The sequence below is a fragment of the Oenanthe melanoleuca genome, chromosome 6 (assembly GCF_029582105.1).
Source record: "Oenanthe melanoleuca isolate GR-GAL-2019-014 chromosome 6, OMel1.0, whole genome shotgun sequence".
NCBI lineage: Eukaryota > Metazoa > Chordata > Aves > Passeriformes > Muscicapidae > Oenanthe > Oenanthe melanoleuca.
Window position 1 is genome coordinate 4,728,740 of NC_079340.1, and position 24,708 is coordinate 4,753,447.

The window sequence follows — 24,708 nt, forward strand, 5'->3', positions numbered from 1 at the left end:
AGATTTATAGACCTGGAGGGAAGAGAGACTTTTGTTGTGTCTGAGAGCAAGGAGGAGGCCTTCATTATTTACTCTGCTAGCTTGATTTTCCCAGAATTTAGTGTGTAGAAACTGAGTTGAAGACAAACTATCTATTTCATTTGTACTCTGCATTACTGGTATCTTGAGATTAAAATGGGGTACCAATTAAAAAACTCACAAAAACCAACCAAAAGCTGATGTTTTTGATATCTTTCTCCTGAATTTTCTGGAGGACGGATCTTGCTGTCACATCTGCAGCTGGCAGAATCCTGTCCACAGTGTTCTGGTAGCTGAAGCCACAGCACTGGCTCAGCAGAGGTGTGCTGGCAAAGCCCTTCCTGCAGATGCAGCCATGCTTCATTTTATTAGCCTGGTGTGTGCCAGGCAGGACTTTCTGCAGCTAGGGACTGCAGTCACAGTGCTCTGCTGCCATTACAGCACTCCCAGCTGGCTGCCAGGGAACTTGAGGCATTCAGTGGTCAGTGATGCAGCATCAGGGACATTCCCATGTCATCTCAAGTCCAGAGCCTTAGGAAGTGTGTAAGAAGGGTTTTAAAGCACGAATAATGCAGCTCCCTCCATCCCTGAGCTCCCCTTCTCAGTGTCCTGCTGCATTTCGTGGTGCTGTGCTGAGCAAAGCACACCTCAAGCTGTCTGGTGTGTGCAGATCATGTAAAAGCATAACATCCAAGTGCCTCTTTGGGCACAGGAAACTGCTCATGAGCAGTGAGGATGTTAATCATGGGGTTTTGATTTCTGTCCCAACGTGTTGCAATAGAAACTCCTCTTTCCATTTCAAACAATTTGTTTCTATGGAGTGGTGTCACGTTGTGCACAGTGTTCTCAAATTATTGAAAAATCCAACACTCGCAGCTTGCATCAGCTTAAAATGTGAGTAATATTATCCCAGTGACTAATCCAGACATACCTGTCCTCCACAGAGATGGAAAGCCTATGCTGAGACTGCTTTAATCCATTTGCTCATTTTTATGGTCTCAAAGTCCCTTGAAGTACCTGACTCAAATCCAGATTTGCCCCACATGCTGAGTTTTGCATGTAGATCTTTAAATTAGTTGAAGGATACAGACAGATTCCCTTGGGATTTAATAATTTGCTAAAACGAAAATGGTTTGTTTATTGCAGGAAGTGTTTTCCATTTGAAGTCTATTTGGCACTGTGTAATGCAGCTGTTCTCATTGAAAATGTAATACATGCTGCACAGAATTCCAGGTTTTCTTCTCACTTTTTTATCCTTCCTTCCTTTGTTCTGTGACGTGGGTTTGTGTTGCTCAAAGAGGAGAGGATGAGAATCTCTTCAAAGAATAATTAAAATAGGCAAAAGACCAATTTGCCATATAGCTACCATTGCACTTTGGTTGAATAACTAGCACATTGATATTTTCTAATTGTTGGAACAAGAGCATTCTCATATATCTTAAAAAACCCCTTTGAATGATGCCAAAATGCTACTGCAGTTTTGGCAGAGGCTCTCCTGGAATCGAGCCCTGGATCTTTGTTAGTGGTAGGAGAAATGATATGTTCACACAGAGGGAAGAGGCTTCCTAAGGGGTATTAGGAGAAACAACTCTAAACACAGAATTTAAACCAAAAATTTCTAACTGAAAATTAAAAAAAAATTACAGAGAAGAATATATCTAAAAGAAAAGCAAAATTTATATTTAATGTGTAAATGAAATGCTGCTTTATCAGACTTGGTTCTTGGGCTTTACCATGGAATGAGCAGTGTTTGTTTTGTTTATTTCTGCAGAATTGTATTTTTATATATTATTTATTTATTTCTGCAGAATAGTATAATTTCATAAAACTCTTCTGAGTGAAGTATTTCCGATGACATTACTGAATGGCTCTGTGTAATTATTTAAGTAAATTAAAGTAAGATTTGGTTAAAAATTGAATGATACTACAACAGAACACTAATACCAGACACAGCTTGAAAAGCAAGAGCAGGGTTTAATATAATTTATAAATTTCATGGATGGGGAGCATGGGATATATTGATCATTCAGTTGTTAGTAAAGCTTCTTAATAAGGCTACTGTATATACCTGACTGATAAAAAATTATTTTCTGATGGGACAGAAGTAATAATAGATTGTTTCTTTTCCTTAACCATTACATCCTCTACATAGTTAGATATTTATGCTAAACAAAAAAAAATATTTTAAAAACTTATCTCCTTCTTTAAGTGGCCTTTCTATTATATTTTATCACTGTGTAATTCTTGAGAGAAAAATTCCTAAGAAGTATACAGTATATGTTAGATTTTTTTTTATTTCTAAGATATATTACTATTCAAGTATTTTTCTTGTGCATATTAGTGCACTGCTGCTATGACATTTGTGTGGCACTCAGGCTGGCTGTTTGTGTATTGAATTGTCCAAAATTAAACAATTCTCCAGTTTAGGAGTACAAATGTTTCAGGGCAGGAAAGAATTACTTGGGCAATTCAATAATGAAAGAATTTCAAGAAATCCTGAGCAGTGAGGGAAAGGGACCCTGGCTGGGATATTTCCTTGGAGCCAGCCAGCTCCACACAGTCCCTTTGATCTTCACCAGAACCCATACAAATATGTTTATTTCCTCACTTCAGCTGTGCAGGGAGCAATCCACAGCCCTTGCTGCATGGCTGCTTTGGGTCAGCATGTTTCCTTCAGGTCAAAATAAAATAAAAATTGCTGTGAGATAAAAGAAGCTGCTTCGGTATCTCTGGTACTGAGAAGGTGGAGGATGGCTCCCTTCATGGAGCTGAGATGTTAAACAGAATCAAACCCCCCATGTCTAACAAAAGCCCACATCCTGATGATGGAACATGAACTTCCATTTAGATGGAAATTCAAGAGTCTGAGAGATGTTGGTGTGAATTAGAATGAAAAACCAATTAAGTACTTTCAAGATTTTTGACATATTTTAATTTTGAATTAGAATATTTTGTTCTGACTGGTTTTTGTCACACGCTGTCTTAGTAATTAAACCTTCAACAATATGTATTATCAAAATAGATTTTTGAAATGTTGATTAAATCTGTAAGATGGCAATAGTGTATTAAAATCATAACAAGAACATTGTAGTCTAATCCAAATGTTCCAGACGTTTTAGTGAGATATTGTGCATATATTTTTCTTTTCCTTTTTAAAATTAATTTTGTTAATTGCAATTTTCTGTTGAAAAAAATCCATCCATGTGTTTTTGACCAATTCTGAGTACCCTGAGAATAATTTCCAGGATTGGTTCCTTTGCTCAGGCCCAACCATGCCATTAGCAGGATGGTGGTCACAGAGTGCCATCACATCTCATCTCAGACATTAAACACAGACAGAAAAGGTAATCTAGCAGCAACAGATGGAGTTACTACCAGTGCTACTGCAGTACTTGGTGGCTGGTACTAATTAAATGACTTAATTAAGTTGTCAGGACAGAATGTGGATAATCCCTATGTCAGTTTGTTATCAGCTGGCTGCTTGGGCAGATCAGTGTCTGGTGTGTGCCATGCATCAGGATGTGGCTGGGGCCCTTGTTTTTCCTTTCAGCTTCCTGAGGCATTTCTGCAATACAGCAATCAAAAACCAGCTGCAGACTCTGACTTGTCCCACAGGCCCAGGGGCTCTGGTGGTACCTGCAGGAGTTTCTAGGCAAAAATGGTTCTGAGTGGTGTGACTGCAGTCATCAATTCCGTTTGAATGCCTGCTAGGCACACAGCACTAAAGGTCAGGATGTGTCACTGCTGAGGAGTGCTGCTCTCTGCCCAGGGCTGCTGGCAAATCAGCACTGACAGCTCACTCACACAGGCTGGACTGGCAATCCCAGCTCAGTGCCTTCTGTGGGACAGGGGAGAGCTGGGTTTCTGCAGTTCTGTCTCCATGGAGTGCTCTTGTGGGGGATACAGATCCCTTGTGAAACCTGCTCTCCAGCCAGGGGCTGCTGGCAGCATTAGTGCTGCTCCCTGGGAACGTGCTGCATGTCCCAAGGGCTACATGCCCCAAGGGCTGCATGTCCCAAGTGCTGCATGCCCCAAGTGCTGCATGTCCCAAGGGCTGCATGTCCCAAGTGCTACATGTCCCAAGGGCTGCATGTCCCAAGGGCTACATGCCCCAAGGGCTGCATGTCCCAAGTGCTGCATGCCCCAAGTGCTGCATGTCCCAAGGGCTGCATGTCCCAAGTGCTACATGTCCCAAGGGCTGCATGCCCCAAGGGCTGCATGTCCCAAGGGCTGCATGTCCCAAGTGCTACATGTCCCAAGTGCTGCATGCCCCAAGGGCTGCATGCCCCAAGGGCTGCATGTCCCAAGGGCTGCATGTCCCAAGTGCTACATGTCCCAAGTGCTGCATGCCCCCTGCATCCCTGCAGGAATGGCAGGCAGGTGTTTGCCTGCAGCACTGCTACCAAGAGAGAACAGACCTGCAGCAGGGCCAGCACAGCCTCTGGAGACACCACTTTGTGACTCACAGAGTCTAACTTCACCTCTCACTAACCTCTCTCCAAAACATTTTTGAACACAAGAATTTGTGTGAGAATAACTAAAGTAAAATTAACTTCTAATGCTGCTTGTTCAAAATCTGCTTTTGTGTGGTTTAATAAGCACAGCAGGTGGGCTGAAAAATCTGACCAAATTTCACAATCGAATGTCAAACAGAGGTCACATCTAATTCACAAACCTATTTTTTAAATATTTGGGCAGAAGTTCTTTAGGAGGATTTTAGAATAAGAGAGAGATATTCAGAGAATTTTATGTGACAGAGATGTTTTCTGCCTTTTAAAGGAATAGTTTGCTATTTATCATTTTGTTCCTTTTGGTAATGTGCTTTGCACATTAAAAATAGATGAACAGAGAACTATTCAGCTAAGCTACCCAAAGATGCAGGTGGCTGGTGCAGAAATCTGCCAGTCTCAAATTTATATAGGAAAATTCCCTATGAAAGAGTTTTTGCCCCAAAGCTGGTGAAGTCCACTGGAATGGGTCACGTTTGTTTTCTAGCAATGGATTTTACAGTTATACAGAATTCTCCAACCTCATGAACATTAGCAACATGTTTTGTAACTCCTATCTGATTTTATAAGCACAAGGGTTTATAAAAGGGAAGCCTATGAAGATCTCAGTGCTGCTGACTTCTCCCCATTATGCAGTGGGTCTGTGGCACTGCTCCTGAGTCAGGCAGCTGCCTTTGGTCCCCCAGGAGTTCCTGAGAAGACTGTGCGTCTGCAGGGGCTTTGTATCCCAGCCACACAGGCTGGGCCTCACTTGGAATTTGCCTTCCACAAAGTTTTTAATTGTATCTGCACTCTGCATCTGGCATTGATAGGAAATGGGTCTGGGGAAGGCCAAGTGCTGCCCAGAAAAGATTGCTTTTACCTGGGATTATTTGAAGACTTGGTGGAAATGTGGGGTTTGGCAGGGTGTTGGAAGAGAAGGGGGATAAAATAATTATTAGAGTATCATGATTTAGGAAAGACAGCCAAATTACTGATTGTTGAAGCACTTATTTCACTTCTATGAATTTCTGTAGTAAGTGAAGGCTGGCTTGAGAAGGAAACTGCTTTAAAGCAACTTGGCATGTAAATAGATTAATGCTGCAGTGATTGTCCCAGAAAATGCTCTTGCTTCGTGGTCAGCACAAGGCAGTCCTTTCTAGTTTTCCTGCCAGTTAAGCTGGTAACTTGCATTTCCTCTGTCACTGGTTTTACCCTTCCCTAGGGTGTGAGACAGGTCACAAACTGAAGATGGTGCTCCTGGCAGATCAGTGCCCTGCACAGGCTGGGCTCTGGATATCTGAGAACACTGTGCAAACTGCTCTGTGCAAGAAATTCACCCTGAGGACACAGTGCAGAGGTCACTGTCCTGGCCTGCAGAGCTCTGGCAGGCTCTGAGGCAGTTCTGCACTCACTCTGCTGTGGGGCTGTGCCTCACATCCCATGGTCACACAAGCTCTGTGTGCCATGTCTGCCCACAGCCGTTGCCTTTGCTCAGCCAGGGCTGGATTTACTTTCTCTGTTTCTACAGTGCAGATTGCCTTTCAAATCTCATAACAGGGATAGTTGAAGTTGGCTCATATTGAAATAATCACCCATGGTTTAAAAGAAACTACAATTATGAAGAACACTGTATTCAGAGGTAAACCTTGTCTTGATGTTACTGAGAAAAGGGATGAAAAGAATTACCTTATGAACTACTCTAGAGGTAAGGTGGTGACTTGAGAAGAGTGCAGCAAGGAAAAGAGGAATAATTAATTTTAAGCTTGGGTTGTATCTGTAAGATAAACCACTTAGCATCCTAGATAGCCAGCTTTTTCAGTACATGCCATCATTCACTTTCTGGAGTAAATGTAAAAATTGCAGTAGAGCTTTCAAAACACTCTAATAAATTCATTTTCTGAAAAGTAATTATGTGCCTTGAATAAATAACACCCTTTGTCTTACTGTTTTCCTGTTTAAAAAGAAAAGCTTTAAAGACCAAAAATGAGGAGAGTATAAAAGTTCTTTGCCAGCTTGTTCAGAGAAGCTAATGCATTTGCTTGTGCTGATGATTTGCATTGAATTGTTGCTATGTTCATTTCTTCTTCATTAACAAATTACCTTTTATTCTTTAAGAGCAAAACATATAGCCTAATGGATCTTCAGTTTCTGAGATTCTTTATTTTCTGGTTTTTATTCAGTTAGTATGTGGTGTTTTCACATACCAATCCTGAAAGCATTCTAGGCTCAATCCTTAATATACCTGTCCTTTGTGTTCCTTTCCACTGCTGGAGAGGTTTGAGCTGTTTGCTATCACCTCTTGGCTTCCCTGCAGCCATCAGTCTCCAGATCAGGATTTGTACTGCTCCCGAGCAACCAGCTTGTCACAGGTGCTGCATTTGCTGTGCCTCCTGCTGTGAGGGGCACTGCTGATGCCCACAGCCCAGGAGGAAAGCCTGTGTGAGCTCTACAGAGATCTCAGGCAAGGACAAGGCAATCTTCAGCTCCTGCAGCTTGTTTGGATAAAGTAAGGAAGGGAAGGAAATTGCAGCTCAGCCAAAAGAGGAGAAGCATGATGATACTGCTGGGACAGGACCTCCACTGAAAAGCAGCACAAGTGCATGTGCTCTAAGAAGGTTTTGGAAAGCTAAGCTTGACTGGGTGTGTGATTGAGAAAAACCAATGCAGTGAGAGCAGGAGTGTTTGAGAGCCTCAATGCTCAGTGTCAGAGTTGTGGGTGCCTCTGGCATGGTATAATTTATTGATGTATCTCTCCAGTGTTGGGCCAGGGCTCCTTTTTAACGTGCCTGTTGTGGTGGGATTGTCTCCCAGTGAGTGCAGTGCAGTGCAGTGCAGTGCAGCATCAGGGGAGCTTTTCCCTTTCCCTGTCTCCTGTGCTGGGCTGGCTCAGCCCTGCTGCTGCTGGAGCTGCTGGCTGGCTGGGCATCCCTCTGTGTGAGCATGGCTCAGCTCCTGGGAGCTCTGTTATGTGGATGGGGTAGAATGAGCATTGGCAGAGTCTTTGTCTGCTTTCATTTTATTCTCTAATCACCAATGTGCTCGCTCAGTGGATTTTCTAACATCTAAAATACATACAGCAAATGTGTTTTATACTGATTTTATGGAATCTTCTGCTTTGATGGATAGTACTGTATGTCCTTTCCAATTTTTTATTTTTCTTCAGTGTTGGAGAATTATGAATATGTCTCAGCTTCGTCTCTGAATGCTTTTCCTCAATCAGAGCCAACTCTAACTTGATGGAACAGGTGGTTGCTTAACCAGCAAATTGTTTAACATAAAGCCCTGGCCAGGACATAGCTTCTTTTAATTAAACAACTCACAGTGCCCCTGCCAGCCATCTTTTCCCTTGCTCAGCACTGCACCACCACTTTGGACAGAATGTGCAACAGTAAAATAAAGCACATCTCCAATGTTAACCCTGTTTCATCTGCACTGCCCAAACTTTTCCTGGATGTATTGTGATATTAAGGTACCATAAATCCAGATGGGACCTGCTTTTCCTGGTTTTCCTACATTTCTTTTGATGATACCGATTTCTTCTTGTTTCAAGGGGAAAACCCTCAACTCAAGCATGTTTCCACTTTTCCAGTGCAAAACACTGTTTTTGTCAGGGACTTCAAAGCCAGGGCATGAAGGATTGCTTGATTTTAGGAGATTTTTGACCCATAAGCCATTACTGAGCTTCTGGCTACTGGCTGATAGAGTCAGAATTAGTTTCCAGTGAAACAGGTGACTCCTCCATCACCTAAGCAGACAATGCTCCAGTGCCCATGTGATAGCCCTGCTAATCATGGAGATGTCATAACCCTGGGGTATTACAGGCTCTGGAAACTGTTGGTCTGTAGTTGAAGTTAAAATCTCCAGTTTGGGCTCTTCCATATTTGCAGAAGTATTTGCTACACATCTAAGGTAGATATGCCAAGAGGCACAATTGGCAGAGTGAGGTCCTAGTTTTCAGGTTTGAAAAATGTAATATAATTTCAAGTATTTATGGTGACCCACTTAGAAAAAATGCTGTGCTACTATTACCATACTGTTTATGTAGATGTGACAAATATAAAAGCAGTTTGAGACATTTATATTGTAAAATAACATCTCTGTTTTTCTGGGCAAACTATTTTTCTCATGTACCAGTTAATAGGGTATGCAAAGAGGTTTGTTAGCAGATGTCTGGAAAGGGATCCCAAAGTGCTTTGTTCACAGCAAATCTAATGTTGATTGCCACCAAAGGGGAAATTGGGTCCTCCAGTAGAGTTCAGCCTTTGTAGCCTCAACTAAGGAACTGGCAGCTTGTTGGCAGATAAATCTGGACTGAATAATAGAGATTCCATTTTATTTGCATTCTTTTCTTTTAATTTCTTTATTTTTTTTTAAAGTGAAAATCTTTTTGTAGAAAGATTTTAGCATAACAGTTTTCCTGCTACACTTTTTTTGGGTTTTTGGCTGAAGCTTAGGCAGTTGCTTGTGCTGTCTGTAGTATGCACAAGTAGACTTTGGATTGAAAAGACTCTTTAGACCAGACAACTATATACATATTTATTCCTAATGTTACTGGCTGTTTATTGCCAAATTATCTTGCTGAAAGTACAGGATGGGGATCTTTAAACTAGTCACTGTAAAACATTGCTAGTACTTGCCAGTTTCATAGATATTTCCCATTTTTGTGGCTCCTACTTAAATGTGATACATTACTTAATCTCTGTTAAAATACATGATAAGAATTGAAGGTTGATGTCTCATCTCTATTGTATCTGATCTGTTACTAGCCTTTAAAGCATTATGGATACTTTGATCAAATAATATTTTCAACTGACTCCTGAAATAACAGAGACTGACAGATATACATTCACTCTCATTGACAAAGATACTGTTAGTCCCTGGATAATCCCACAAATCCAGGCTTTGGATCTTCACTCACTTATTATAAATCAGGGTGAGAGGATTTACTAAATCAAGATTTCAGAGTATTGGAAAAGTATGTAATTTGGTGTCCTCTCAGAGATCTCCCAATTTATTGTGACATGGGGGCTCAATAGGTGACAGTGGGGCACCAAGAACAAAGCCTCAGTGTGTAATACATGGTGCTGGGCATCTGGTTATTGGCAGGGAATTTTTAAAAGCCATGGTCAGGTTGTGACATTTCCAACATCCCATGGCCCCCTGCACAGCAGCATTTGGCTCTCAGCTGCAGTTTACAGCTCTTCAGGAGCAGGGTGAGTTACTCTGACAACAGCCTGCCTGTGAAGTCATTGTTAGTGGGTGGTGATGATGGTACAAAAACATCTGTCCTGTCAGAATTGATGCCGCTCTTCATCAAGATCAGCACTTTAAGCTGAATCAGACATTCATTAATATAGGAGTTGGTCTGGTTGTGAAGAACTTTCCCTCTAAAAAATGGCAAAATGCATTTGGCCAGGATAGCAGTGCTAATGGGGATTTCAAACCTGTCTAGGTGAAAGGTCCTTATGCTGCTGCTGATTGTCAAGGAAATCCTTTGTGTTTCTGGACCTGTGTCTCAGTTCTTTTGGGGTCTGCTGTTTTTTCAGGTGGAAATCTCTTTAATCCTGCCCCTGAAGAAGTACTGTGCTGTTACACTCTTCCATGGCATTTCTCTAAGTCTCTCCATTGTGCATATGTGTATTTTAATTTTTCACTTCAATACACACATACAATATGACAGACTTCTAGTTGCTTTGGGAACTTTAATGTCCAATTTTCTTATTTACTTTTAAAATCAAAGTGTTTGGTTAATGCCTGTTTCTTCTGATGAGCTTTCAAAATAGTGTATTTCATTCTCAGCCCACAGCTAGGACTGGTTAAAGCAATTTTCACAGCAGCTATAGACAAATGCATGGTAAGTAAATTAGCTTTTGTTATAATCACAATAGCTTTTCTTTTCTATTTGATTTCTGCATGTTCTTAAGTATATTAAAATGGGAGAGAGAGGATTTGAAAGGTGGCTGCATGAACCTTTCCTGCAAGGTGCCTCTGTGCTCCTGAGCTGCACAGGAGAAGAACAGAGCACAGGGTGTGCATGGGGACATACCTGACTTGGGAACTGCCCAGGGCATGTGCCAGAACACCAGAATATCCTGGTGATTCAGGCTGCTTGTGGCACTTGTGGGACACAGGGTCAGCATCACTGTTCTCTGCCTGGGAGCCAGAGAAACTACAAACACTGGGGAAGGAATCTGAATGGCTGTTTTCTGTATTTTATACACATTTTATACATATTTAGACACATTTTATAGTGTGTTTAGAGGACAGGGATTTGATGCGTTTGTAACAATGGCTGTCTTTCTAGCCACTGTGTAGAGCTAAATTGAAAAACCAGTGATAAAATGGGTACTGAACATACCTGATCATGTGTGCAGTTTGACTGAGGGGCTGCAGGATAACCTGGCAGTGAAAGAGAGCATGGGAGGGAGTGGCAACTGGGTGATGAACTTGATATGTGCTGAAATGTGGGTGAGGACATGGGGAAGCTTTGTGACAACTGAGCTGTGTGGTTTGACTCTCAGGTCAGGCAGCAGCAAATGAAGGCTGCACAAAGCTCTCCTGGATGTGTGGGTCACAAGGCAGCACCTTAGTGGAGCTGAGGATTAAAACTGCAGCAGGAGACTGCAGGCATGGTGTAGGACAGAGCTAGGCTTTGGATGGGCAGCTGGGAGAGGTGACTTGCAAAGATGGGAAGCCTGGCTCTGCCCTGTGTGGGTCTGGGCAGCTGTGCCCCCATGGTGGGGGAAACAGCTGGGTGAGGGGCAATGCAGCACCATCAGCATGCTGGTACCAAAAAGATGTGGCACATGAGGCACTTCAGTGCCAGGGCATGTACTGGCCTTGGCTGGAGAGGAATAATGTCCACTATTGAGCTGTGTCATTAAAGCTGCACAATAATCAGAGATTTCCTGAAGGACAGCATTGGGAGAAATTGGAACTAGAAATGATGACTGAGAAGAATGATGTGGAGTCTTCAGTCAAAAGAACATGAGGTAACATGTGGTAAAGCCCTTCAGACATGCACAATTCTGCTGCAAAGAAGGGAGGGTCTGTTCTCCATCATAGTGGTGGGTAAAACAAGAAGCAGGTCTTAAATAGGATTAAATTGGATTAAAGTTCTCCTGTTAGGGATAATTAAGTATTGTAATAACTGCCAGAGGAAATAGAGAAGTGTACTTCACAGGAAGCAAGCCAGAAACAGATTAGCCAGACTTCTGTCAAGAATGCATTGTGGCCATTGCTGAAGGGGATAGAGATGGAAAAGGGGATCTCCCCAGCTATTCTCAGCCCCACTCTAAAACACCAGTTTTCAAAAACACTTTGAATTGGAACTTCTCTTATGTGTTTCTCAAGTGTGATTTGGATTAAACATTTTCTCAGTAAGCTTCTAGATAGAAGGCTTTTTATTGTTGGAATTTAGCATTGGCATTCCATGCTCTCTACTCCCTGACCCTCCAAAAAAGAAAAAAATAACTTTTTAGTCTTGAAAAGTTCCTAGCTTAGTAAGTGATATTGATTGTTCCCAGAATTAGAAGGTGTAGATCAAAGAAATACACTTTTGAGTGAGGATAGTCCTTGTAAGAGAAATAGAGCAACAAGTAGGTTAAAAGAGAATTTGGAGAGAGCTGTGTTTTGTGTGGGATCTGAGACATTCTTGCCAGTCCCATCTGTTCTGTTTTTCTTCAGCTCTGTTTTCTTCTCACCTCTGTGTTGTGCTTGCACTCCAAATTGAGACATTACTGTCTGACTGAAGTGCTGAGGTGTCGAGCTGGTTGTCTCTCAAATCAGGGATCACAAAGAGCAACTGAGTTTTCACTTTCAGAAGTGGTTTCACTGGTGGTAAAATCACCAGGAATAATCTGGTTCAGGAAAGCCCAAGAAACCATCTTCAGCAAATGGGGGGCAAGTAAAGGAAGAACTGTGCTGTTCTGGACAGAGATAATAACTCCACTCCCCAGGGGTTTTGCAGCTGTCTGTGAAACTGTGTTCAGGACTCCTGGCAAAGTCTGTCTGTTACTGTGTGTTTGAATCACACCTGTGCTGTTCCTCCTTGTGTTAAACTGTGAAAAATTAGAGTTCCACCTCAACAGAACTTAGAGGAAAAGATGAGCCTGGAAACTGAGGGCTGAACCCTCTGTTGCCATCATGTAGCTTACAGTGCATGGCACAGCTCTGTCAGAAGGAAACCCTGGGCAGCCTGGAGCCTGGGAGAGTGACTGAGTGACTGAGAGGTGGCCCTGGAGCAAGCTTGTAGCACTGGAAATTCTGCATCTGCACCTGACCCCAGCACCCTGCGCATGGCCCTGAGGAGTATTTCTGGGTGTTGGTTGCTGCTGGCTCACTGGGGCAGTGGGAGGATATTGCCTCTTGAGACAGGCACTCCTAGTGGAACAGCTTACTTCTCTTTTATCTTGAACTGGTTTAGATGAAGAATATTTTGCTCAAAAATCTGTTTTTGTGATTTCTGTGTGCTCCCTGTAGAAGTTTTAATAGAGTTTCTCTCTTCCCCTATCCTGAAGAAAGAGGATGAAAGTGGTAGCAGTAATTGGGGGAGAGTCACATAGGATGGACAGCACAGGGGCTTTCATGTTTGAATTACAGAGGATTTGGGCTAGATGGAATCTTTTCCTCCTCATCAAGCCACTTAGAATGCTATATATATCACAGTTTATTTCTGGGAGAGTGGGTTAATGGATTTAATTATTCTCTTAATTTCAGTATCATAAATCAAAACTGATCTAGCTGGGTTTATGCCAACAGCACAAGAGATGTAAAAGGAAATAAGGGGTTAATCTGTTGATATATTTCATTGGGGCTTGATAAATTCACCACAACTATCAGAATAACTTTTGGGTTATTTGCAAAACTAAATGTGTAGCTCTAGGGCACTGAGTTGTTCCTTGGAAGCTGGGCATCTCCTGGCTGGTGCATCTTTCAGAAACCTCAGTTCCTGCACTGTGTTTTCAGCCAGGCTCTGTTTTCTTCTGCATATGGCAGTGGGCTCAATGTGCTGCAGTGCTGGGGCAGAATGAGTGTGGAAGCAGTGTAGAGCTGGCACAGGCTACTTGCTTAAGGACAAATTCAGAACAGATTAAAAAGTTCTCACTGCCAGATTTATTTGTAAAGAAAATTATTCAGTTGCTGGGGGATATCTGTAATTGCATATAAAGCAGTGGGGAGTGTCTGTAATTGCTGTGTATTCTGTGTACTTTCTCCTGAGAGCTCAGGTCCCTACAACTGGGAAAATTCAGCTTGAAATTCAGGAGCTGTTAATTGGCCTCAAGATTTATCTTCATCTCTCTGTAGCAGTTTTGCCCAGGCTTTTAGAGAGCCAAGTTATTGGCAAAGACAGTGGAGTTTTATTGGGAAAGATGGATTGGTTTTTTGTAATCCAGCTAATGAAATGGAGCAGATTCACAGTTTTGGCCTCATCAGTGTGCCTGAATGGCAGAGCAGGGTGTGCAAGGGAATCTGTGTGGAGGTACAGCCCATGGGCAGCACAGGTACCTTGAGCTGCCTCTCCAAGCACAAGATGTGGGAAGTTCCATCTCTGTTTCTCTCATCAGCAACACTTAACTGGAACTGTAGGAATCTGAGGATTCCTGGGGATACCACACTGGGGGCTTCAAAGCTGCTTTGGGTTTAGGGTGAAGGGGCTTGCTTTCCTGGGCTCACACTGCTAGGGCAAGCAGCAGCAGCTTCATCTGGCTCCATACTAACAGTACCAAAGTGTTGGAGCAGTTTGTGCAGGCAGGGGAGGGTTTTCTGTCAGGGGGCACCTCCTAGATGTGCCAGAGGGGTTAGGAGCAGTCAGCTGTGTCCTGAGGCTGGGGTGATGTGGCACAGTGGTGTGTGCTGCAGTGAAAGGGGGGTTTGCCATGCTGGCCCTCACCAGGAACAAGCTGGGGGCTGTAGCAGGGTTGCAGGTGTGTCCAGAGGCAGTCCTGTAGGTATTTCAGGTGTTTTGTTGCACTGCCTGCCCCTGCAGCAGCAGCTCTGTGCTCAGCTGTCCCAAATCCACGGGCTGGGGCTGGCTCTGCCAGGGCTGTGCCCGCTCAGGGGTTCAGGTGCCACCCCTGCCCTCGGGCACAGCTGAACACTGCACTCAGCTTTTGTCTCAAGGAGTTTCCTCCCACGGATCTCTGGCATGTCATAGCTCTAACAAGGCATTTCATGTCTGACACAGGTGATCTTCCTGCAGGATCTCAGGGAGAGATAAACTGATTGTTGTACAGAACTTGGGAGGTACATTTTCAGTGTTTCATATATGACAAGAATGGAGTTCCTTTAAATGTTGAAATAATCTTTACTGGAGCAAAGACTACCCAAAGCTTTGTGAATAAATACTTTGCTAACTCCAGTCTATAACATTCCTAGGGAAGCTGATCATACTTGACAAGGGAAATAGGATTCCACAGGAGGTTATATGAAATTATGAGATCCTGCAAATGGAAATATACTTTCATAGGCAGAGGAGAGAGAACAACTTCTCTGTAATTGAGTTGCAGATAAAATTGAATTTAAAGGGTCCAGCAAGCTCGTTTGAAGTTCAAAGAAGCTGCTGCATAAATTTGGCCTGCCTGGAGTTACTGCATCTTTACACATAGAGCTTGATCAAAAGAAAAGCAGAAATGGAGTAGTTCCAGAAATCCAGATTGATTAAGTCAATCTTTCTTGCCCAGTGATAGAATTTAGAAAAATATCATTTGGTCTTCTCTAAAGTATTATCCTCCTGGATCAAAGGATTTCTCTTCCAGCCTTTCTATACTAATCACACAGTGAAAAAAATGGACTTGTACAGCAAAAAGATGATGCTCTTTATGATCTATTCAAGTTAGCAGTTCATGGAGACTGCTGTCCTGCACAGTAAGCTACAGAAATGCCAAGTCAGTAAAAATATTACTTAATATCTTACATTTACCTTTGTGACCAACTTGGGGAATGAAATAGTGAAATGTAGTGGGCTCTGTAAAAGTCTCCCTATTTCACATTAGGATTGACTATTTTTTTCTGTGAAATGGAGGGCTGTTATTTGTGGAACCTCTGGCTGATCCTGCCAGCAGGGCTCTGCAGCAGGAAGAGCTCAGGAGCAGCCCAGTGTTTGTGGGCTGAGATCTGAGCAGCCAAGAGAGCACAGACTGAATTCTTGGGGAGCTACATAGCACAGCTGGCAGGAATACATGCTTTTAATTAGCTAGTCTGAAAAATCTGGGTAGAGGCAAATGCCCTGGTACCCTTCGTAGAATATATTGTTTCTGGAAGCCTTAATTCAAGGAATCAAGGCTTGAAAGTATAATTTAGGCCCCAGAGTGGGACAGGGTTGGATGAAGATTGATGAGGACAGACACAATCTTTGGGACTCTGACCTTTAATGTTGCAAATCCTGTTCTGTGATCCTGAGATTTTCACAGTCTTTTAAAATCTAACAGAAGTCAATTTAAGGGAAATTAGTACAAATGTTCTCCATGTATGTATTTCCATCTATGCCATATATATACTGGAAGGGCAAACAAGGAAATTAGAAAATGTCCTATTTAATGCAATGTGATCTGCTAGCCACAGAGTCATTTTGGAGCTGAACTGCCTGTAAGAGGCCCCTGCAGGCCTGCTGATGGAGCAGTGGGAAGCTGATTGCAGTGTCAGATCCTGCCCTGTGCTGTGCACAGGGAGCTTTCCAGCCTGCTGCTATTCAGAGCTGCAGCCCTTTGGAAAAACCCTCAACATGGTTCAGTTAATGGAAGGAAACACATTCAGCTGAGGAATCTCTCCTTTCCCAGCAAGGCTTTGTGCAGTTCTAGAGGCCTTCCTTGGAGGAAGCTGACTTTTCTGGAACGTGGGCAGTGTCATCATTCACCTGAAGGACCTGTCTAATACCCCTAGGTGCCTTGTGCCTTCAAATGCAGCCTCTCTTGGAGGTGGCACCACTCTGTAATCCTGTTAGGCTGTTAAAAATATGTTAAAAAATGCTGCCAATCTGTTCAGTCACTGACAGCAGCTTTTTTATTGTGTGCTGGTTTGGGATTGGGAGAGTTATGGGGGAAGGTGACCTTGATGCAGCTTTAAGTGCAGCACTTCTTGACACAGTGCAGTAGAGGACAGCACCAGTGCTAACTTAATTATCTTGTTAAATGCACTAGGGCTGAATTGCTTGAAACAAATTAAACAAGTGACTTTCTTATTTCATAAACTGCATTTCATCTCATGCATGGCTGTGTTTATGATAGAGTCACAGCAATACAGTAAATTAAATGTGAATAGAAATCACAGCAATATCTTCATAAGCAGATGTTTTGTATTTCAGCTAAAGTAGAAATAAGATAAATCTAAAGTCATTCAGGACAAGAGAATTGAAGTCTCATGCATTTACTAAAAAAGGCAAATTTGTGATTTTGAATAGTTAACATTTGTTCTGTTCCTCAGTCTGAGGCACACAGAAGGCTGATCATTATGTCCTGGAGTAAAACTACACTTAGCAGAATTTGCAATGGAATTTTGCAAAGAAATAAGCAGAGGTGATGGTAGAATCAACCCCAAGGCTGCTGCTACTTATTCAGCAGGGTCTGGACATTTTTGGCCACTTGTAGGAGTACAGTTTTTCAGTGGTGGTACTTAGAACAACTGATGTATGAATATGTTGTAAATGTATTAAATTGCTACCTGCCAGTACAATTTTTTTACTGTGCCTACTGAAATCTCCTCTTAACCTTTTCTCAGCAATTCTGGCTAACTATGGGAAGAGTTGGAAAATCTAAATAAGGGAAAAAAGGCTTGAGTTATGTTAGTATTGTTGATAGCCATCCCCTCTATTTTTTAGTGTTTTGGTAAAAAAAAAAAATAAAGGTGGATTCAAATTTTATTTGTAAAATAATTTTAGGAAATTTTTGTTCCTTTTGTGGGGAAGAAACTGTTTGGAAGGAAAAATCATTTAGCACTGCTTCTTAATAATCCTGGTGCAGAAATATACTCTCATAATACTGTAAAACTTTATATACCCATTCACATATGGGTAGAATTTGTAATTCAATAGTTTATCTAATGATTGCATTCCATTTTCCAGTGACAGTTTTCATTAAGACTCCATTTATTCAGAGAAAAGCTAATCTAATAAGAGTAGCCTTGAGTTAAGGGATTTATCACTCTTTTTTAATATTTTCCATATTCTGAAATATGTATCATTTAGGCATAACAGAAAGGTTTGTGCTTCTTTAAATTGTGCCACATTTTCCCTGTTGTTTAATGTGTATTACTTGGAGAATATGCTGTAGGTATTTGAAAAATCACTTTTTTCAGATACCAAGGTTGGACTGAAATGACTGTAAAAAAGGGAGGGGGGAAGGGGAAGAAATAGTCAAAACTATAGTCATAAATTTAATTTGAAATTCATATGGACTTCCATAAGTTTACCTTCTGCATTGCATTTTTAAATTTTTTTTTTTTCAGTGTTAAAAGGAAGGTTTACATGAGGCTGGAATGGGGATTTCCAAGTTATTGGCTTAAACACCCATAGAAAATATTTGCTTTTATTTTAAAGCTAGTATTTAGCATAACTTTATTATTGTGTATCCCATCTAATACAGTAACTATTCAATAAATTTTGAGGTAAAATCTACTCAACCCACGTGAAAGAAACTGAGAAAGGAACCATCTGAGTGCAGGAGTGACAGGTGTCATTTGTGTCACACATGTTTTATAAAACTAGAGCTGCACACTCATGGCTGGGAGTTTATGTTCTGACTATGTGCACATATAAGCACAGTGGTAAGGATTTTGCATTTCTGCTTTAAAGGAGGCCAGGACCAACCCTGTAAAGTCTAACACAAAAATAAAGCAATAACCAAATCTAGAAGAAACATCCTCAAATAATTACCAAGTGATCTTTTAGGAGTGAAACACAACATGCCTTTGGGGAGAGAGGGAGTTTGAAAGGCTCCAGTTATCACACATCCCTGGAAAATACATCACACCAAAATCCTGTTTATCTAGGCTCCTGCTATTGGCAGCTCATCTCAGGCAAGGACTTGCAGCACACTGAGAAAGGTGAAATGGCAAAGCAGGAAGGGTTTTCCATACCTGCTCCCAGGTCTGTAACAGCCTCAGACAGAGATCCAGGGATTTCTCCTCTCCCACTGCCTCTCTCTATCAAATCCTGTTTGGCACTTGCAAAACATCTTGGTGGGGTAGTGTTCTTCTTAATTTCACAAATACATAAAAATTTACTTTGTATAACTATTACCAGAAGGGTTGGAAAACAGAATTTGTGCATTGTGTAAGAGCAAGGTAAATCCTGACTTGTAGGGCTTTGTATTTCTAGAAGGTAAATATGGCTACCTGATTATCTCCTCTCTTTTTCTTTGTTTCTTTCTTACTTCTCCTGCCCCCCATTAGATGTGTACCTGGATGTTGTGGTTTCAGGAAATTTGAATATTTATCTAATATTAGTAGAAATAGACTTGATTTGAAAATTTCACATCCAGCTCCTAATATCTTATTTCTCAGAGTTCTGGGAGACATAATTTGTGTTATAGTGCTTGGGATCTGCATATGAGTTTATAATTCAAATGCCACCAAAATAAACATATTTTTGAGTTGTGCCTATTTGTGATTGTGTTGAATGCAGAATCTGTTTGCTGGGGAGGTCTCTCCCAGCAGCTGTGTCCAAAGTAATTTGCTCATTACCTTTCCCTTCTTCTCACACCTCATCTTCTTTGAAAGTCACTATTTATCATTGTGTGGCACTGGTGAGTAAGAGCTGCTGAGTCAATGCTTGATTAGCTTCCAGCTGGGCCTGTGTGAGTAATTTACTGAGATGCCAAGCAATCCAATTAAATTTTCAGAGTGTTATGACCTCACTGTGACTGCAGTGTGGTGCTGCAATCACAGTGCCATCCCCAAAGACTCTGGTGGCAGTGACTGCTCTGAAGCCACCTCATCGGGCTGGCAGTGATGTCATGTGCCCAGAGCACAGAATCCCCTCTGGATTTCCACTCCCTGCTGCAGCTGCACCACCCATGCCTTCCACTGGCACCAGCCTGAAACTATTCTCACAAGAAATACTGCAGAGGAATTATTTTATCAAGAGCATATGAAAAGTTTTCTTTACTGCAGAGGCAATGTTTTACAAAGAAAGTGACCAGTGAAATAATTCTTTCTGGAAATTTCTACAGAAGTGGTAGATAGTCTGTGCATCTGCATATTGATGTATTTTTTTGTTATAAAATAAGTCTGAAATTGATGTGACATGAAAGACAAAGCATTCCTTACTCTGTCAAATGAAAGTTTTGGAAATTGCAATTAGCTGGTTCTTATGCACCTTTGTTGATGCTATGACTCAAAGCTTTTAATGTGGTTGATTCAAATGTCAGATTTTACTGGAAGATTAATGTGGCCAGGTTTTGTAGCCTTTCATACTTTGTAGTCATCACAGCTGCTGTGGAACAGGTTAAAGAATTGAAAATAGGAATGCTTATATAAGATGGCCTCTATTGCACAGGGCAGTTTGAATGTTCAGAGCCGTTTTGTGGGAACAGTGGCTCTGAGTTTCAGGATGGTGCCTCTGAGAGAAAAGGACCTCTTGCTTTGTACTCTTTAATCTTGTTCTAGGATCTCCTCTGCTTTACAGGAGCTTGTGGTATGGTACCAGATTAAATGACTATTACTTCTATCTTTCATTAGGCAGAAAGAGATATGGCTAATTATTGACTTCCCCCAGCTTCCAGATCTGCCAGATCTACTGGGTGAAGTTTGTGGCTGGTATTGGTGTTGTCAGAGGAGTTCTGGGCACACCTGGGCACACCTGGATTAGCCAGAGTAGCCACAGGATGAGTGAAGACCAGGAGCCTGCTCTGCCTGCACCAGAGCTTGTCCCTCTTGTGGAGGGAGCACTCCCAACAGCTGGAACACTCCTGGAGGACATCCTCTGATTCAGTTGGCTGCAGAAGGAATGTGGTTTGCTCTGAGACCCTGCACAAAGCCAGCCCCACAGTAAAAAGCTCCTGAAGTGCCTGGCTGAGTGCTCTGGGACATGTGTATGTTCAGGTGGGTAAGGTGGAAATTTCCATCCATTTAAAATGTAGGTTTTGTCAAATACACTGAAATCATTTTCCCTTAACCAGTCCAGTAGTCCACAGCCACAGTTAATGGGCAGTCCCTCTCAGTAGGTGTCGGGTCAGCACATATGAGGGGTGTAGGGACTGTGTTCCTGCTAATGAGCTCCATGTTTCCTGTGGCTCCTGCATTGCCATTGGTGTTTTCAAATGCAAGTGCTTTAAGTGCCTTGAGCATTTACTATGATCTGTCTGAAAGCTACAACACCTCTATAAACAAGAGAGTTTAAAAGTCAGTGAATTCAGGAAAGTCATCAGTTCCCCTGCTTTCAGGTTTTATTATAATCCTGAAGTCCTCTGGAGAAGTATTAAAGCATTACAGAGTGGGATTTTTGGCATCCACGTTGCCTCAGGAATATTTAAGGGCTAAGGCTTGTCATTGATCATCTCAAATCCCTGAGAATAAAACCAAATTTTATACTGGTATAACTTCTGGGACAACACACTCAAGAAAGCACCTGTGGCAAATTTCACCTTTAAGGGATTTTGTAAATGAATGGAGTAGTGCCATAAAAACCTATTCTGACTCTTCTCATATCTGAGGATTTGCTGCAGAACCATAGTGGTGACCTTAAGCATTCTGTGTGCAAAAGGGAATTATAACACATGTGTCAAAAGGTCCTGCCTCACTGGAGGACTGGAACAAGTTTTCTAAGCTCTGTAGTTAGCTCTGCTCCTTTTGGTAGTAATCTTCATTTGTGTTTGAAGGAGACCTCTTGTGACTAGAGAAAGGTCAGTGTAGCTACCTGTTGCTACTTGTTTGATTAAATCTTGTGATGGCCAAAGACCTCTGCTTCTGAAATCTTCGGAGAGATGCCTTAGAAATAGCACAGGAAGCATTTCTTGTGTGTATGGAAGCTCAGTTTGGCACAGCATCTGTCAGAGCTTGGAGGCTTCCCAGAGTGCAGAGCATGTAACCAGAGATGCTGTTTGGGATGAGCATGAAGTCAGGCAGGAGAACCTGGGGAAGCAGGTCAGCCTAAAATCCTGTGTCAGACATAACCCAGGGGGAAAATGCTTTATCTGAGACAAAGACTTGTGGAATGTCACTTTGCTGAATCCAGCTTGAAACTCCTGTTTCTTCCCTTCCCTGTTCTCTTGCTAATTTTGTTGTAGGACCTCATCCTCCTGCTTTAGAAATCCTTCAGTTTCTGATTGCACTGTAATAGGGTCAATATAAAGACATTGCACTGGCTTCCAGTTTAAACTGACCTGCCTTTTCTCTGGGGTTTATTTACTGCCATATACCCCATTTTCTCTTTTTTCCTTAATTTTTGTATAATAAAAATCCAAGCTGTTAATTTCCTTTCATCCATCCTAGTGATTGTCATTGTTGTTCTCTCCATCAGAGATTCATTTTGAATCCCTTTCTCAAATACAGCTGAACAGCCTGATGTATTATCCAGGAGAAATTGCTTGCACCTCTCATAATAATGTTAACACTTCTCTTTCTTTACCAAAAATTACTCAATTGATGTGTTTAGAATTAGGTTCACCTTTTTCCAAGCCATACTGGAAAACTCCTTCATATTAAGTTTAGAACTGATGAATACATTCATTTTTCCCCCCCTGCTTCTATCTCTGGTGAATAAGCTCATAGTTTACAGGGAAAAAAATTGTCTCAGAATGCATGACTGTATTATTTCCCATCAATTTGAATATTTTCCTTTCTACAGCAGTGTTCTGTGACATCACCCTGTTTCAGCATAATAGTTCTGTGCCCCTGTGCTGATGATATGTATCATGTTTGTGTATCATCAAATGTTATTAGTATAAATTTACTTGTTTTGTTACATTACTTTGCTCATTAATGATCTTACAACTTCTCAACCAGGCCTTTATTTTTTTACTCAAAGAGTGAATTTTTGCTTCTTTTTAAACTTTTTTCTTTTAAGTTTATCCACCATAGAATTCTCAGTGTTAGTTGTCATCTCTTCATCAAAACTAGCAGTTTTTTTAGTTTCTTGGTTTATCCAAGTGGTGTATCTTAGAGGGGAAGAAGTTTCAGAGCTAGAATGTAGAATTGATGAGCAGCAGTCCTTCACAGGTTGAGGGTCAGAAATAGGATGGTAATTGTGGCCCCAGACAAGGCACATGGTCAGTTTGACAGACTCAGGTAAGATTTTAGAAGAAATTAAAGATACTTATGTGAGTTTGGGGCAAAGGCTAATACAGTCCTTGAAAAGACAATCAGCTGGCACACAGGGAATGTACTTTTTATACAAAACTGATCTCCATTTCCTTTGATTCAGGAGCCAGCTTTGCATCTTTACACTAACTGCTGAAGTTTGGGGATGAATACTGCTTTGGCACTTGCACTTTGCTAAATCCTTCACTACCTATCTGATATCTGTAAGAAATCAAACTGAAAATACATTATTTGTCTAAAGTGGAAGAATTCAGGAATCAGAGCTGTTATTTCTTTTGAAGAATGCAATGAATTTGTTGCTGCTTCCTGACTTACACTGCTCTCTTCTCTTTGATGCTGTATGGTTAAACAGGTCTAAGTGCTGTAACTGTATTCAGACTCTTCTAGACTCTAAGTATTTCAGTAATTAGAAGTAGTTGGATTATAACTATTAGCAGAGCATCAAGAAGTGATGCATCTTTTTATTCCTGAGGCTGCCTCAGTCTGGAAGCTCGTGTGATCCTCAGTCAGATCACACCAAGTGGTCATGAGCTGAACCTGCTGCTTTTTGTCTTCTGCTCTTCCTGTTCTTACACAGGTGGTGAGAAACTTCCACATTGGAAGTCTGAGCATGTGCTGTATGTGCCATTCCATATAAGTGGATGAAGCTGTGAGTCTGATTACATTTACTAAATAGAGCCAGTGCAGTTTAGATGTGAACAGGATAGTAATAATCTGAAAGAAAATGACAAACGCTGTAGTTTATCCTTTTAGAAGTTCACTTTAAATGAACTTCAGTGGGAACACAGACAAGCTGTGTAACATTCTGACATATCAAACCTATCCTTCCTTTATAACTATTGAGACATTAGTGAGAAATGTGTCATAAGGCTGAGCTTTTAACACATTGTCATGTGCTAAATGAATCCTGGCTTAGCCATTCCCTTGTTCCCCTGATTTCTGTGTCCCCCACAAAAAGCATGACCTCAGCAGCTGGAGGAGAAGGCAAGAATGCATGCAGGGGATAAGTAAAGTTAATTTTCAAATACTCCTGATGAGTTTCTTGGCTGTCAGCTACTTCCATTAGGCAGAAACCTGGTGAATTCCAATTTGTGGCTCCAAAAAATGCTGAAAAGTGTCTGCTGATGCATTATTAAATCTGTAGGGCCAAATTTACTGCCAGTGTAAAAATTTCACTGATGACATTTAGAGCATCCAAAGATTTGGCCCATTATTAGAGAGTTCATTAGGATTAATTCCTTGTATTGGCACTATAATTCATTTGGGAGACTAAGACACCCAATTACAGTATTTTATTTTAAGAAAATGCTGGTAGATACCTATTCAATCACAGAATTATTTTAAATTCACTGAAAACTAGTGATTGCTGTATGAGAGAAGCATTGGGTGAGAAGACAGAGGGTGACTGGTAAAACCCAGTCAGGAAGCTGAAGTGAGTGGCACTCACCAATGCTTTCAGAGTCTTCTGATGTTCTCAGGCCATGAAGAAGACAGAGCAGTGGGAATGTAAAGTACTGATGCACTACTGCCCTAATCCAGACAGCTTCCTAAACACCTGAAATAGAGCAGTGCTAAAAATTGTGGCATTCTGGATAAAATGGATGACTTTGAAAATTATGCTAATTCTGGTCACAGTGTAGCAAGTAAAGTGTTTTCCCTGGTATTGTCTGTAGGCAGCAAAGACTTTCTGTCTTTTGAGCTTCCAGCATTTCTGCCTCACATCTTTTGTGTTCAGTGGGGTTACACTGCACTTGCTTTGCAGTGGTCAAGGAAAGAATAATTCCAAATGCAAGTAACAGTTTCCAGAAGGAAAAAAAAAAGCCATTACAGAAACTGTATTTTATTTTATCATCACTTAATCTTAGAGTTTGCTACGAGGACTAGCTTGGCTCTAGTTATAGATCATTTACTGGAGAGCTGGGTTATGGAATTATCTGGTAAAGACAGA

The 24,708-nt window shown here is 41.5% G+C and overlaps 2 protein-coding genes across 5 annotated transcripts in view; one reads left to right on the plus strand and one right to left on the minus strand.

Annotated features, from left to right (window-relative positions):
- CTNNA3 (catenin alpha 3) overlaps positions 1–24,708 on the plus strand; it is a 382,123-nt gene that overhangs the window by 107,252 nt on the left and 250,163 nt on the right. The gene's annotated exons all lie outside the window — the stretch shown is intronic.
- The window catches only part of LRRTM3 (leucine rich repeat transmembrane neuronal 3), a 75,295-nt gene that overhangs the window by 8,489 nt on the left and 42,098 nt on the right, over positions 1–24,708 (minus strand). The gene's annotated exons all lie outside the window — the stretch shown is intronic.